The sequence below is a fragment of the Siphateles boraxobius genome, unplaced genomic scaffold (genome assembly GCF_051911475.1).
Source record: "Siphateles boraxobius isolate OS27281-9 unplaced genomic scaffold, OSU_SipBor_1 90, whole genome shotgun sequence".
NCBI classification, from domain to species: Eukaryota; Metazoa; Chordata; class Actinopteri; order Cypriniformes; family Leuciscidae; genus Siphateles; species Siphateles boraxobius.
The window spans coordinates 1,832,501-1,850,115 of record NW_027509220.1 but is presented as its reverse complement, the minus strand read 5'-3'; the positions used below and the strand labels follow the sequence as shown (position 1 = coordinate 1,850,115).

Here is a 17,615-nt window from a genome sequence, read left to right as displayed (position 1 = left end):
TGTGAACCGCTCCTGGTGTGCGTCTGGCATATCCGCCGTTATAATAGCAATCTGCCATGGAACAAGCGCGCCTGCTTTTAAAGGGAATGTGAGATGAAGCTCTGATTGGTTTATTTCACGTTACGCCCAAACCACACCTATGAGTAATGTAGCTACTTCAGAAAAACACATTTTAGATTTGCGTCGAGATCTGAGATCCCCCCACAAAATTACTTGCGTTTTGCGTTTTGCGTTTGATACTTGCGTTTCAGATCGTTAAAATAGGGCCCTATATCTCCCACTTAACATTAATCTTGCACACACACACACACACACACACACACACACACACACACACACACACACACACACACACACACACACACACACACACACACACACACACACACACACACACACACACACAAAAAAAAAACACACACACAATATAACACTTAATTTTAGTATTTACTCTCCCCTTTGAGTGCCATAGCAAAGCATGCTGGGAAATGGAAATCACAGCCCAGTTTCAGTTAAATTTAAGTTTGTAAAACTAACTAACTAAAAGAAAGAAGTTCATTAAACTCAACACAATTAAACATTCCAGATTACTTAATGTGTCAGTTCTGTGAACTCAAAAGAAAAAGAAAGTTCTAAATACTCATGAAAGTTAATTTGTTTAATTTAAGTTTGCCCTACCCAAACCAATTCATTGTTTTGAGCATTAGGGTTTGCAGTGAGTTTTAATGAAAAATGATAAACCACAAATGAGACGAGAATGTTCTGGAGTTGAATAATTGTTGCTGCTCTCTTTCGTCAGACTCAACTGTGTGTCAGTGTTGTAGGTGTTGTGGTGCAGTTTTTTTTATTCATGATGGATTGGCACAGTGGGTGTGAGATTAAGCATGTGTGAGGAGGATTGTGGGAAAGCTCATAGAGAAAGTCAGTCGTACAGCAGCTCCGGGCCGAGTGTGTAATCTGAAGCCATCTTACCCGTTTACTGCATTCTTACTATGATTAGTGCTTTAGAGGAATGTTCTGGCTTCCGGGTGAATAAAGCTCCATCAACAGCAATTCAGACGGTTTCCACAGAAAATATATATATATATATATATATATATATATATATATGTTTTTGGCAAATCATTTTTATATCTGTAATGGAAGAAAATAGGAGGCCGAAATGTTTGTTAAAGCGCTTAAACTAATTCTTCCAGTAAAAATAAAATAAAATAAACTGTATTACATGACCTGCAATGTCTTAAATGTTGTTTTTTGCTTTAGATCTATGTACTTGAACATGGACATTGCCAGTGCAACACCTTCCTTCTTGGCATCCTTTCACGGACATTGTGCAAAACTTACCAGGATTAATGACTTTACCAGCCTTGCCATTGTCATGACGACAAAATTTAAATATTGGATGTTTTTACACACAAAAGGTTAGTGAAAAAATGGATCACAGTGTTTTCATGTTGATATAATATTGTCTTTCTGCTTTATAATTGTGTCTGCAAATAGTGTGTATTTTAATGTTTATTACCTGGCTCTGTTTACTCTGTTACTTTTACTGTTTCCGTCAAATTAAATTGGCATTAACTAAGACTAATAGAATAAATTTAGAATAAATATTTAGATTTATTTAACTAATGTTCATGTTAACTAATGCACTCAAATAATGGAACCATGTTGTAAAATGTTTCCAATAGAGTGTGTTTTACAATAAAATAGTATTTCATTAAAATAAATACTTTTAATTTTCATGTTTAATGATTTGCTGTATCTTTGTAATTATTTGGGAAAATTTTCAAGCAATTTCTGAGTGAAAGTAAATCCAACTTAATTTTTTTTAGTGTAATTTACATCATTCCACAAATTTCAGCTACCTGACACATACATAACTCTCATAAGTTTATGAGAAGCAATATGATTTTCTCACAGCTCCCCTTTTTCATATACAGTACTCATATTTTGCTCCCATCCTGAGCTGGATAAGCATCTTAAAGATGGCGTGTGGGCCGGTGTGTTTTGCAGCAGGTCTGTAGTGTGCTGTGCTGACCAAACAAACACGGCGAGGAAGTCCGGTGAGAAGCATGCAAACCCGAGCCAGTGTTTAGAGCGGAGTCAAAACACAGAAAAGATCCAGAGATCCTATCTCCCTTTCTGATATTACTCTACTCTGTCTCGTCTGTGTAAGAAACGCAGGATTGAATATGGTCTGGTGCTGCTTAATGCGAGTGTTTTCATGATTATTATGGGTGAGGTGGCTTAGGTGACTCCGGTCTCGATGTTGGCCAAGGAATTTCTATGACTTCCTGAGGTTAAAGCGGCACAAACTGGACCGAATCTGGATTGCGAGGGTTTCAGGTATGTGCTTGAATCCTGAATGCATTCCTGTTCATAAACTTTCAGCCTTCAGAGTGGTGTAGTTACAGCATCCACTAGCAGAGGTTAACTAAAGTTAACTAGCAAAACCCCAAGCCCCATGGCCGGTTGCACCAGCTTACACACTACTAAATACCCTCTCATTGCACCATTAAACATAGCTGAAACATAACTTTATTTATTTTCTAAATATGGAAGCCTCTGACCAGGAGTAATGCTTTAAACAGCAGGTTGCATTGGGAGACATCATATTAAATTTAACACGGATGAAAACAAGGCTAGATTTAGTCTTTACAATGAGACTCCTAGATCATGTAATTTTCACAAATCACAACTTTACAAGTTTTTTTCTACTTAGTTTCTTTCCGCAAAGACATTTTGTCAGCTGAACAATCGGTATGTTGTAATGTTAAACAACGCGCTGCAATTTATTCCTCACAGCCTTGTTTTTACTCCTGTCAAAAATTAAATATGCCGTATATGATAATGTTTACATTTACACCCATTTACATCTTTAGAGAACTTTAGAGACTCATACTAATGAATGTCAACGACTACTAAATATCTTTTTTGTATCAGTGTTTCTAATAATTTGTTATGTTGTTAATAACTAATGTTATTTACATAAAATACGTATTACGTCATTTCATGATTTAGTATTGAATTTCAGTGGAAACTTATTTGTACCATAAGTTACTGTATATGAGGCAAAATAAGGTACAATCAGTGAAGGTAAACGTCAAATGATGTGACTTCGCTTACTACCTACTAGCTATGTTCTGTCTAAAGACCGGAATACAACTTTTAAAATCGGACATATTTTAAAACACCTAGCATCATGTATTTGGGTTAGGGTTAGAGTCATACATTTGCAGACTTTGTAAGTGGTTACAGAGAAAAACTGGGCATCATACACATACCGGATTTTAAGTCGCTTTGAACACAGCAAACTCTCACAGAAACTTGTGGCTCGTTGATGGCAGACGCGTGACAAATGAAAACATCAAGCTCTAAAACCGGCTCAAAATATCAAATATGTTTGATATCCTATGACTGCATGGAACAAGTCATCATACACAGTGCAATTTTCTGTGGAAACGGTCAATTCCGACTTCCCAAAACCAACTGCAGTCCTTCGGCAAGATGTTTTGAAACCTTGAAAATTATAAAATACACAATAGACAGAAAGTACATCAAGACACTATAAAAAAAACAAACAAAAAAACAACATTTTCACGACATAAAACCACACGAAACATCCAGAAACATTAAAACATCAGTACAGTTACTGCATTCCAGCCTTTAAGATCAAATGGTGAAACCAAATTAAGTACAGCGATAGTAAGAAACTAGCTAGTAGTTAAGCATCTAGCGTGGACTTTACGTTCCAATTTAAGTAAGAACTTGCTAGAGCAACTCTACCCAGATCTCTACAGAAAGTGGTGGCAGAAGTTTATACAAGCTCAAGCAGTCGTTTGTTTGCTTTAGTCTGACTTGGAGCGTGATGAAATGCAACTCCTCGCTTTCATCCGATTCCTAAACAAGACAGTGAGATAGAGAGGAATGGAGAGACTGAAAGCTGAAAAGAAGTCATGCCTCTGTGCAGAGAAATAAACACACCCAGGGATAGGAACGATAAAGCCACACGCTCGCTAATTACTCCCTCGTTTGGAGGAACAGAATATCAGCTGTAATCAGAAACCTTCCTCTTCATATCTGATTAGACGCTGACCTCAGTCATGCCATAATATGTCAATATGTGGTCAGAAGTGACATGCCAAGATCACCATGTATATTTTCAGATGAGCGACCCAAATATACACAGCGGAGTATAACCGTGCCAGCTCTTACTTATGAGCTCTCGCAAGTCATGTGCCGCGGTTGAGGTGAGGATCAAGTCATGAAATGGAAACTTGGGTTTCCTCATGTTCATGTGCTGCAGGCTTTATCCTTGCTGGAACCTCACCTGTGGATAAATAACATGACGTTTCTTCACAACAGCGAGGGTATATAGGCACTTTCGGAAACTTTTAGAGGTGTCCTGGAGTGAAGGGAGCGGAAAACCAACTTTATCTGTCCTATATTACTGCAAGACAAGTGCTGTCTCCCTCCATTTCCCTCTGTCCATTCCCGGGGAACAGCTGCATGCATGGTTTTCTCCTCATTTGCTGTGAAAAGTGGGAGCTGTGGTTCAGCCATCGTTGGAGCTCGGCCCAATGGCTCCTCATCTGAGGGTTTCCATGGGACAGGCACGTTTGCTGTAACCAAAACACCATGTGAGGTTCAGCCAGTGGACTGAATGGTCGGCTATCTCCCGTCCCACTGTAGTGTCCTTGTCGAGTGCCTGGATCCCTCAGGAAGTAAAAAATGCCAATGCTAATTATGTAAGATGGATGCTGTAAAGTGCATTTAAAATTATTTTAAATGTTATGTATTGTGAGAAGCAGCAGTGTGCTGGTTTCCACGTGGCCAATGCAAATGCAAAGAGTGACTCAATGTCTTCACAGAGACAGATGCTACTGTATGATGTGTCGAGACGCCTATGATATACAATATGGAAGGTAGAAGCATCATTTTGAGTGCCATTCAATAATAATAAAAAAACACTTATTGCTCCTTTAATTTCTTATTATGTTTATAATATGTTAATAAAGTTTATTTATTGTGGGTTTTGTAACAGATTTGATGATTCAATTTGATTTTGAATCACAAGTTTCTGATCTAGATTCAATTTAATATCGATTCATTTGTATATATCAGGTACAGTAAATGCCAAGGAAAACAATATCTTAACTAATGCTGTAAACTAAACTGGGAACCCTGTCAGTTGGTTAATAGTCCAAACTATTAATTAGATATAATGATCAACACTCAAAAACTGAGGTGTATACAAACATTTAAATTAAAGGCAGTTTCGGATCAACTCTTTAATGATATATATTTGTTCTATAGTTTAGTTCATTGTTGAAATGCAAACATTTAGATTGTTTGTCATAACTTGTTTACATTAGAGATTTATTCTAAACATCACTAATAGGTTAAGTAAAAATATAATTAAGATGTAAGTTTATCGACAATAAATGCCTTTTCTGAGGTAAATGCAACATTACATATTGTTCACAAGTTCTTTTATTGAAGTATTTCTGCAGCTGAAACACCGCTTGCATTATTACATGAGAAATTATACTTTTTAGTAAATCCTACTGTATATATTTCTACTTCTGATGTTCAGTCATGTTTATTTTGTGCTATAACTAATACTAAAGAGGATGAGATGATCGGTTCACGTTCCCTCAATTGGGGAAGCCACTGTAGCTCTTCAGCATATCATAAATGATTGTGCCCCAGAGTTTGCAATCAAAGGCAGATTCATGTTGTTTAGGAACGCAATCACGTGACGCGGTTGTGGAAGATAATTTGACCAAATCATATTGTTGACTGCGCATTTCAGAATGTCCAAAGACGCTGTGCATGCCGTCCCATCATGCCCCAGACCAGTTCACTGTTTTTTTTTTTGTTGCACATCAGGGATTTATTCAGTAAATATGCTTCCATCATAGTTTATGCATCTACTTATTGGATAAAAAATAAATACAAAATCCAACTAAAATGAGCACATATGTGTTTATGCACATTTTTAAAATATATTTATTTTCATTCAGAATATTTTAATGATACAGTATATCTGAAAATTTACATTAATATTGTTAGACGGAAACATAGCTATTGAGATGTTTTAGCATTACTGAACTCTCAAACAAGCACTGTTGTTAATATCATACTCCACAGCAGAATCCTGAATCCCAGACAGCGAAAAAATTGAAAAATTCCTGCTGTAATTGCATTCTCACTTCTGTTTTTTTTCCCAACGAGCATCAGAATACGTGTTGTTGTGTTGGACAGCTGCCAGGATCTTTCTACAGACGCTCACCAGGCTTTAATAAGGACACTCACCTAGAGTCGGTTCACACAGAGTCCGGGCCACGCTGTTTTTCTAACTCTTTTAACCCCGACTGCACTGTGGGCTCATATGGCTTTATCCGTTCTCTTCTCATTATAGCACTCCTTATCCTCCCTCTTTCCCTGTCCTTCTCTCTTTGGGACTGATTAGCATCTTCTTTCAAAAATCTGTAGCTTTGGCTGCTTCTTAAAGGGACAGTCACCCAAAAAGACAAGTTCACCATTTACCATGTGATTCTGAACCCATATGACTTGCTTTCTTCAATAGAACACAAATAGATATAATAAATAATTTGAAAAGTAAGATAATGTTTAAGTTTGTGTGCGTTCCATGGAAGCTGGAGAGAAAAATGGATTTGGAGGGACACAAAGTAAATAATGACAGGATTTTGGGGGTTTTCCAACGCTATCTCACGACCAATTCGTATGACCTCACTCGTACGATTTGTCTAAACCCCAGTGATGTGTACATTTAGGGGCGGGGTCTGGGATAGGTTGTTCGTACAAATTCATACGAATCGTGCAACTCCTAAAATATGTACGATTTAGCAAAAATCTTACAAATTCGTACGAGTGAGGTCATGAATTCATACGAATTAGCCACCTCGTAAAATACATACGAATTGTTGTGAGATCGGGTTGGTTTTTCCAAATTGTTTGTTGATTTTTATTGCATGGCTGTCTTGAAGGGAGGTTATTGTTTTGGTTAGTTAGTTTAACCGTAGGTGTCCAGTTCACAATTGAGGTAATTATTTTCTGTATGTTTCTCTTATAACTCTTCACCCAAACTTATTTGCTTAATTCGACGAACAATTCACTCCTGTGGTTGAGAGCGCATGAATGACAGAGCAGGGATGTATGGCGGAGAAAGAAGTGCATATTTAGCGTTTATGTCTGCGTCAGAGCATTGGAAAGCTTATGCAACGGCATGGGAGATTGGCAGTGTGTCCGACGAGAAGCGCATTGCCCAGGGAGCGTTGGGTTAACCACATATGGGAGAGCGGTCCAAAAGAGCCGCGTCTTGATTGGGACGCTCAGGCCTGCCAGCGCTGGGAGTGACAAGCAGTGCCAGTGGATCAGAGCCGGCCTGCCACTGATGTTTAATGTTCACACATGCACTGGGGAGCACTGTCCAAGAAAACCAATTTGGAGTGCAGTTTGAGAATACACTTTAAAAAGGGGCACTTTTCCATCTGCCTTCTGTCCCTCGTCTTCGTCCAAGAGAAAAGCAACAGAGAGAGGGGAAAAAGACAGTATGAAGAAGTGGAGTGCTTAAGTTCATAATCAGTTACAATTGAGTTTGTTTATTGACAGCACTGAAAGAACCTCTTGGCAACACCATGGGTGTATAAGTACAACAATAAAAGCCTCAGTTAATTCTGTTAGTAGTCAAAAACTCCAAACCCATACTTGTCTAAGCGGCCTCCTTTACATCTGGCGTTAACATGCGCTTTGAACACGCAAAAAGGAAAACAGCACTTACGTATTACTTCAGAGGTCGTGTTAACCGAACATTTCCGTCATTTATCAAGTTTTAAAACACGTTTTCTGTCATTTTGAAATTTAAGGTATCTGGCCAATTGCATTTTCCATGGTAAAGGACGCTAATGCAGATTAGAAGTGAAAGGAGGATATAGACATTTTAAAGCTCCCCTGCGAATGCAGACTAAGAAAGAGACGCCAGTGAGGATTTAAGGAGAGAAACGAGATGTTCTAGGTGTATTCCAGTCGCGTAATCCATGGAATATTCATGTTCAGTAAATCGAGCGACGTTAGGAAATTTACAGCCCATCATAGTAACCTTGGCGGAAAATGATTATTTGTAGTGCAAGGTCTGTTATCACTTAGTTGTACTGCATGTAGAGAATGAAACACATTAGCATTTACACTTTCACTTGAATGTGGTCAAGTGTGATCTGATTACTGAAAACGCATGTTAATTCTAGGTGTCAAGTCTCTGCATTCATACCAATCCATTTTGAGTTTGTTTGTCTGTGTGAGGAGTTCTGTGATATGGTTTAGTTGTCGTCTACTATGTACCCATGCAGACTGACGTCTTTGGCTGTTGCGTCACATCTCACTTACTCGTTCTGTGCTGCTTGCTCTAAGTGTGGTTTGGCAAAAGGGATGGACTGAAACTGAAAAACAGCTCAGGCCCTATACTGGCCAATCACAACCACAGCATATAATCCCCCACTGTTTTCACATTTACATGAGATGCAAACTTAGACAATAATGTAAAAACATCAATAGCACATGAGCTTTTCAATGATTCTTATCTTATTTTATACTACGGGGCCGTTGAATGCTTGAACCTGATTGGTTGATGAATGTTATAAGGTGTGCAGTTATTTTCAGGGAAACGCAAGGCTAAAGTAGTTCCAGCAGGTCTCGACCGCATTACAGCTCCATATCACTTCACCAAATGATGAAGGTTTTTACAGCCTACAACAACAAAAGAACCAAAACCCACATCGACATAGTCCAAGCAAATAAATATAGTAAACAGTAGGTTAAAAACGACAAATTATTTCCTTGTTTTTGCCACAAAATTAAGTTTTATTATGTACGGAAAGCACATGCTCGATTCTTCTTCTCGCTCAAATACACACACTTTGATTATTTTATCAGTGAAATAGTTTATCATCTTAAAAGCTACATGATATTTCTCATTAGCGAGGTTATAATCGCGCTGTTCTTGGAGCAGATAAACTTACAGTAGAGGCGCTGCTGCCGAAAACTTTTGAGAGACACAAAGACTCGGGTAGTTCACATAATCTCTCAATATTTTATTTTATTTTGTTTTATATTGTATTTTATTTTTTACCATTTTTTTATTATATTATTTTATTTTATAATTGTATTTATTATTTTAATTATTTTATTTATTTTATTTTAATAATTTTTTACTTATTAATAATTTTTTTGTTTTATTTTGTTTTTATTATTTATATCTGTTTTTTTATTATTTTATTATTTCATTTCATTTAATCATTTAATCATTTCATTTAAATTTAATTTAATTTAATTTAACTCAACGCCATCATTTCATTTAATTTCACACATATATATATATATATATATATATATATATATATATATATATATATATATATATATTTGTATATTTATTTATTTAAAAAAATAATGCCTATACATTTAGCTGCATATTGTCTTTTAAACTGCCCAGGTAAGCTGCAGATGTTGGAGTGTTTACGGTGATTTTGTCCATAATGAGATAGAGTAGCCTTGAAACACGGATGTTTCTTATTCTCCTTTGCAGCCCTGTGATGTCAGGCTTTTTGTTTCTAGTATATGCAGGTGTGAGAGAGTGTAGGACTAAGATACAGTCTGGCACTGCATTTTGTGCCAAAAAGAGAGACATTGCAAAATGTATCCATCTGCACTGCCATCCACCCACACATACTGTACATATATCTACTTTTGAATTTCCCATTGGCCACCATGCTACTCAATCAATTATACACGCAGTCTGACAGACAGAATGGGGGATTTCCACAAGACCTCTGTGAAAATCCATGTGCAAACCAATGGTTTTGTGAAATGTCAAATCTGGAGATCAAACCAAATCAAACAAGTGGTGTAAAGAATTTGCTTGTGATTTGCGCAGTAGTGGTCACAATGGTTGTCATTTTTGGGAGGGGAATAAATGGCATAATTTGGTAATAATAGAGTAAGAGGGGAAAAAAATGTATAAGAGAAGCTTATTATGGCGAATGAAGCCACCAGTGTCTGAGTTACATGTGATACAGCTCACCACAAATTTTCCTTACGTTATATGTAATGTATATTATATGAATTATGCGGTTGAATGTGAATGTTTGGGTGTGTAACATAGTTCCATTTCTTAGTGTATCTATCATCCTGATAGACTACCTTGTTTAGTACATGAGAGGAAAATTAATTCGAGAGATGATTCCCAATCCCAATTGCATTTATAAAAATCATATGTATGATATACTGAACATATTATATTAAAGAGCTCATTTGAAGTAGAACTAATGCAGCAGTCATGTGAACAGATCTGCTTGTTCCCAGCAAACTATAGTAATTTGTCTTTGGCCTGCAAATTATAGCTGGCAGCAAATTTAGGGATTGTTCAACTTTAATCAGTGTATTGCATTGTAGGTCGACTATCTCAAATTATCTCAAATTTGTTAAACCAGCATGGTTTAAATGAGGGATGTGTTAAATTAAGTGTTTTGTTGCCGAAAGTGCATCATCAGCTTGAACAAATAGTAGTAAATTTGCCTAGTTAGTATAAAAGCTGCTTGTTTTTCCTCAAGTCCTCCTGGTGCTCTTAATCAACGATGTTATCAATGCTGTGGAATCTGGCCTGCTTGCATCATGTGCGCTAACAGTGGAACCTCAATGGAGACAGCTCCTATTTCCCAGACCTTTCCTTCATGACAGAGCGGGTCCGTGAACAATGCGTCTCTGTGCAGTTTGTTTTCTCCAGTGATCAACTTGTTTTTAACATCCTCTGCGTTGAGTGGTGGCAATGGAAAGAGTGGGCCGGGCCCTGGCCATACTCTGGGTTTCAGTTCTGCTGCTTGAGCCCAGTGGACGAGCCTGACACTTCTAAGGGAGTCCCGTACCCACGGGCACCTACGCCAAGTTTTGAGTTCACTGTTTTGACTGGGTATGTGTTGGGTGAGGGGGCGAATGCTTACTGTATGGGAAGTGGCAGAGTAGTAGCTGCCAGGCTGATTTGATTTGCCATTTCCCAAGACTCCCTATTCTAAAGTCTTTCTGCCAAACCCTGGCCATAATGGTTTTTGCGTTCAATCAAGGGCAGTGGCAAGCATTGGACAAGGCGTGTTGGGAAAGTAAGCTTGGAAGAGCTCTAGGTGAAGTGCCAGGAAGTGATGACAACTGTGTGGTTTGTGGAGCGTCACACCACACAGACTCCTGAAGAAAAGGTACACTTTGCTCCTGCCTCATCGCACAAATAGAGTTGTTTTCTCCAAGAGAGGAAAATATGACAGCTAATGCATCTAAACTGCCATATGCGCACACACTCACACACCTCCTTCCCACCCACCCATGAAATTAGATGTTTTGCTAAAATATGGAACCCGTTTTTAGGGTGGAGTACATTGGGTTGCTTTACATTGGTTCTTAGCTATTGGTAAGGGACTCTGATGGTTTCCACTGTTCTTACACCAGTTTAGCCATGTTTTACGATGTTCTCCACTTGAGTGGACACACAAGCCTCCTTAAGCACACTGCAGAGACCAAAGTGGCGAGAACACATCCCGAGAGAGCTGGATTTGCTTGATTCTTGCACAACGGACCTATGCTCAATCTGGACGCACGCTAAGCGTGCGCGTCAGAGTGTTTCCGTCGTTACCTCGTTAGCTAAGCCTTGTGTTGGGATTATGGGAAATGTCTTGGTGACCCTGGAAACAAAAGCATGACTTAATCAGCCTATAAAAACAGAGACAGTGGCCAAGACATTGGATTCAGCCAAGAGGCCTGCCATACACCGCACTGCTACATATTAGAGCCCTAAACATGGTGGACGGAAAAATGTATTGACAAATATTGATTATTTTTACAGGCAGGACTTAAAGGGATAGCCCACCCACAAATGAAATGTACTCACCCTCATGTTGTTCCAAAGATGTATGAGTTTCTTTCTTCTATTGAACACAAAATAAAATATTTTAAAGAATGTTGGTAATCAGACAGTTGACGGTAGCCACTGACTTCCATAGTATTTTTTTCCGTACTATGGAAGTCAATGGCTACTGTCAACTGTTTGATTGCCAACATTCTTTACAATATCTTGTTTTGTGTTCAACCGAAGAAAGAAACTCATACAGGTTTGGAACAACATGAGGGTGAGTAAATTATGACAACATTTTCATTTTTGTCTGAACCATCCCTTTGAAAGTGGCATGCTGCACATTTCCTACAGACCGGGATTAGGAATTTGTTTACTATGCAGTGGAGTGGAATACTAGGTTTCATACTTGTGATTATCAGAGTGGGCATACAAATTTGTTGCAAATTAATGTTCATGCAAAAATGCCTGTTAATAATTTTCACGGAATCATTTCCTCTTAAGGCAAACAACACCACAGAAATAAATTACACATTAGGGAGTGCCTTAGAGTTGTTTGGTAAAGTGCAATGACATCATGTTCTATTTTTAAGATGTGACTTTGCACATTCACAAATTTGACTGAACTGAGAAACTGCAATAGTTAATGTTTAAAAAAAGCATGTCTCAACTTCTCTGTTAGTTCAATTGCTATCACCACAACAGGAAATCTCCCAAGACTTTGGAAATAATTAATAAAGGATCCTAAACATGGTTGTAGTGCTTTACAATGACTTCTTGGCAATGGTGTGACGGTAGCCAGCAGACCATTACTAGGACGCCAACTCAGTTACATGTCTGTGGCCGGGGCGGTTCTGTGTCTTCTGAGCTTAGGCTAAAACTTGTGTGAAGTGGCTCCATATGGGCTCAGCCAACAGCGTCCAAAACCATTGAGGTTGCAGAGGCAGTCTGACGCACAACAGCAGCAAGGGGAAGTCAATTCTATTTTAGCAATTACGTACAGAACAGCCTGGCACATAGAGGACCTGAGAAAATAGCAAAACACAGTGTGACTACTGGTCAGTTTGTCAATACATTCACTACTGTTAAGTACCTTTTAAAATATAAAACATTTAGCACAAGAGGGGAGCCAAAAAATTATTCTCACAATAGAATTGTAAGTGAATGATGAATCATCCTGAAAGGCATGCGGGGTGTTCAGACCTTAGCATAATTATCTGTATTTTAGATGGTAAACCTCAAGTGTATCGTATTCATGCTGCTTTATTAGCTTCAAATGAATGGTGGTCTCAATAGAAGAACTGATGACACAAGTATAAAGTCAAAGCATTAGTACAGATGTAGTTACATGCCATTAAATGTCATTACAACAATAGAAATATGATTGAGCCAATGAGTTGCAAACAAGCCAAAGCAAAGATAGTATGGGTTTTGACATGGTGGAAATGTGAAGCAGATGTACTTCCCTCATCCAAGATGCTGTCAGATGGCTTTATCAGCCCCAGCCCTATGGGAACTGCCCTTTAACCCTGAACACTCCAAGAACTCTCTACCATTCTGATATTCAGACATTTGAGGTAATTCAAATTTTCTTTCTTTTCACCTTGTGTTGCTCAGTCCTCTTTGTGCACTTGTAATTATGCGTTTTACTGATGTCCGATTTTGTAAACAAATTGTTAATTTCAACTGATTCACAGAAGTGATCAGGGGTCCGTTTCTCGAAAGCATCGACAGCCAACTATGGTCGCAAGTTCCGTCATTATCTGTATTGTTTAACGAGTCTGTTTCTAAAAGCCATAGTTCCAACGAACATTCGCAAACAGTATCGCAAACTTGTGTAGTTGTAACGAGAGCTCTCAACCTGAGGTTGAAAGCATAATTTCTTGTTTGCACAACATGTGGACTTAATAAATCCTTACCGTGAGCAAAATAAGCAAGCTGACATTCGGTACATTCTATATCTTTTATTTAATATATATATACAAACGTCATTTACGTATTTTAGTTTGTCAAGAGATTTAAAGCACTGTTTTTCAAGACTGCGATGCCATGTAGCAAAATATGTAGCATTAATTCAATCTCAAACCGATTCATTAAAATAAGTTATTACTCCACCACCTGCGTGACATCATTAACCAACGTGGTTGAACGACAAATTTGCGACAGTATGGTTTAGGGGAACAGTCGTGACTAGCTAGTTGATTTCTTCAACACATGCATCGTATGATGGTTTGTTAAGCAGTGGGTTACATAGTTGTACAGGAAACGCACCCCTGATCGATTAATTGAACTGAATAAGTTTAAGAGGTTCTCAGTGGCTCTAAATGTTTTGTTTTTTTGAAAAAAGGTTATCATCTGGAAAGATGTTATTTCAGAGCAATCAGGTGATCAAGGGAAAACAGTGAATTCTTCCATATGACATGGATAATCATGGTGATCTGCAGCTTTTCCTCATTTGCACCTTTGTTATGAGGAGCTTGCAGGTAAGGAAGAACTGTTATAGTGGACCCCCCACACCATCAAACTTATTACCAGGCAGAGCCCATATTCTGCTCTTAAGCCCCTTCGGCCTTTGGAGCCGGATCAACTGCAGATCAGAGAGTAAGTGTCAGGGCTGCAGTCCAATGCTAATGGCAAATAGAAGGATAAGAACCATATGATGAGCCAAAAACCCTCAGTTCTTCTGCCACACACCTGGGGAGAAGTGAGGACTCTGGTTGGAGTCATGGATAACAGAGCCCCAGATCTGGCTTCAGCAATACAGAACGTCAATGCGCCATTTCTGGACCATGAAACTTCACAAGGTGAGAGGACACTGGAGAATGACATCATCTGAGATGGTTTTTGGGGTCTAAACCTTGTCTTAGGTTGACTACTTAACCTCACAATTCTCTTTCCAACCTAGTCTTCACATCTTTTTCACATCTTCATGTAAAAGGGCTTTTATATGTTGGACTCTTTCACAGCTTTTTTTCCTTGATGGCATTTGTTTCCCTTTGCTCTTTATTATTCTCAAGACATCCATTTCAAATTCTTTTATAGGCTGTTCAAAATGGTAATGATGTGAGATCCCAAACCGCCGACTGATTTAGAGGACTTGGATCCTGGCTGAGCGAATGCAGACTGGGTTGCACAGAACGTCCAAAGCCATTAAGGTACACTAACTGACCCAAACGTAAGCTTGGCCTTTCTTTATCTTCAAGATTTCATCAACTCTCCCTAACTTTGTTACCCTCTGCTTCTTTCAGCACCCCTCCAGTCGGTGTATTTCTCTCCCACATCATCATCTGTATGCTTCGGAGACACATCTCTCCCCGACTAAGAATTCACATTTGTGGTTCTGCACAAGCTTCCGCACTTTCTTTCTCTAGCTTCCTAATCGCAGTATTGCTCAAGACAATGATTTCAAAACAGGGCAATTAGTGTAATGTTGGTGAACGGCTGGCATATACGGATGTTTCCTATTAAAATCATTGTTGGCTTCAGCATCCGACTCAACTACTTTCTCTCTTGGCAGTGGAACCTCTCTTGCAAATGAGCTCTGTGAAACCTTATCCCCCACTGGATTCAAAGATGTTGTATCACTGTATGCAGAGTAAGTCCAGATGAGTTGATTCCTCAATATGGAGGCGATTGCCAGACCACTGAACTGTGGTGAAGGTCTGGTATTAAGGACCGTAACAAGTGACTGGCTTTCACCTCTGATACTCTTAGCCAATTTGAACGATCTCCGTCATATGAAGTCTTCACATGATATGAGGTTCCACCAAAGCTGAGATGATTCATTAGGAGGGCATAGTCCAGGTCAGTAATTTTTATCGGAGCACAGTTGACTTTATGACTTTATACAGTTGGTATACTCAGTTTCAAACTTTAGTTTGATAAGGTAGCATTGGGTGTGTGCTCCAGCATAATTTTAGACTCTAAAGTTAATCTCTGCCGTCTACGAGCCAGCAACGTCTTTGGTTGTTTCCAGGCAAAGCTTCACAAATCATGCCAGGGTACTTTGCGACTGATGACGCAAGAGCTCAAAATAAAAGGGTCTTTTCCCTGCTATTCTCAGTCAGAATATAACTCAGGCACAACATGGTAAAATGGTTAGATGAAAGGCTGTGGTGGTGGCTGCTTCCCAAGATTTCATCATAATCTGACAGTGATAAACCTTGAAATTTATGTCTACTGAATAAGAGTGAAGTCAAGAGGCTAAAAGAGGTGCTGCTGTGCAGATACGCTTGAGAAAAGATTGAACTGTTGGGTGGGAATTTTCTTCATACAAATGTTCATAATTACAGGTGGATTTGGTGGCCTGGAGGATATAAATCTGTTTCCATGTCCTTAATCTCTGTTTCATCTGAATGTAAAAAATGCTGGAATTATCAGAAGGGTGTGCCGTGGTTTCTCAATACAGACGAGTCGCCGGTCCTTCACTAAAACCAACACATGGAATTCTCTCAGTCTGCTTTGATAATCCTCAGTCCTGCTCCCCTCACTTTTAACCTTTTTCTCAAAGCCTGGAGAGTAGTGGGTTGTCCTCTAAGCAAGCAGGGATCTACCATTGTCAGTCTGTAGGGGTGTTTTGATTAAGGGTGAGGTGTATGGTGGTGATTATTTGCCGGTCATGGGGAGCTTGAGCAGAAGCAGGCAAAGGCCTCTCCGTTTGTTTGCACAGGGAATATTGGTGTTTTGTCGTGGGAACAAAATGCCTAGAAGAACGTCCTGGATTAAGATTTAGGGCTGAGGTGGCAGATAAAGTTTATTTTGGTTAATATCCACTGTACATACTTGATAATCTCAATAATGGAAGCAAAACATCCACGATAATGACCTCAGCCATAAGGCAGCCCTCAATTGTTGGGGCTCTCCTAAACAGCCTTTATCTGTAGAAGGCGAGTATGAAGTGCAGAAGGAGCTCCCAGAGTCCTCTTATTTCTGTTGGCGTGTAGTGAAAGGGGATGAGGAGTGTGTATGTGTGCGTGTGTGTGTGGAAGTATCCATGTGCACAAGTCAGAAGGAAAGGGGCACGTCTGGGTCCAACCTGACAACAAGCGCATATGGAAGTGATCAGTTGGCTGTTGGCTGGCATGACGTCTCATTTTTGAAGAAGTGATGGAGTTGGGGGAAAACATATCCTACATGGCCTGTGATGGTTTCTGAACCCGACTCAATTAGATGGGAATTTAATTCTTGGAGAATGGAGGAAACGATCAGTGTTCACTCCCGGTAGTTCCCTGCAGGAGTGCTGGAGGCGGCCCAGTTATGAACAAAGACACTGCTCAAAAGTTTATTAAGAAAGTGACAGGAGAACAGTAATATTAAGAGACAATGGTAAGAAGAGGACTATGCAGAAATCCAACCCCAAAGTTCCTAAAGTTACAGTACAATATTCAAAAAAGGCACATAATCTGCAACAATTACAGGTGTGTGAGAGATTCGGAGGGCGGTTTTGAAAATGAGATAATTAAAGTGTAAAACAGTAATCACATACTAGCAGATGGGAGTGATCATGCTTGACTGAACAGAATATACTGTCATCCGGCCTCACTATTAAGCTACAAAACAACCACATACCATAATCATATTGCCATCATCATTATGAAAGAAAAAACAGGGTATTGACCTCATTTCCTCTCTAATGGTTTTCCAATTGTTTTCTGACCATCTCACTGATTGTTCCAATAGATTATCTGTGTGTTTTAGGCTC

At 39.0% G+C, this 17,615-nt stretch overlaps 2 long non-coding RNA genes across 3 annotated transcripts in view; both read left to right on the top strand.

Annotated features, from left to right (window-relative positions):
* LOC143733087 (uncharacterized) overlaps positions 1 to 13,859 on the top strand; it is a 33,795-nt gene extending 19,936 nt beyond the window's left edge. Inside the window, exons 3-4 of the long non-coding RNA XR_013201266.1 lie at positions 1,264 to 1,421; positions 13,391 to 13,859. This is a non-coding gene — a long non-coding RNA (uncharacterized LOC143733087). The remainder of the gene's footprint in view (positions 1 to 1,263; positions 1,422 to 13,390) is intronic.
* A 128-nt stretch (positions 13,860 to 13,987) lies between these two features.
* LOC143733084 (uncharacterized) overlaps positions 13,988 to 17,615 on the top strand; it is a 20,455-nt gene continuing 16,827 nt past the window's right edge. Inside the window, exons 1-2 of one of the 2 annotated variants that reach the window (XR_013201261.1) lie at positions 13,988 to 14,718; positions 14,957 to 15,718. This is a non-coding gene — a long non-coding RNA (uncharacterized LOC143733084). Of the gene's footprint in view, positions 15,719 to 17,615 lie in introns of both variants that reach the window. The other variant, XR_013201262.1, reaches the window with a different exon arrangement.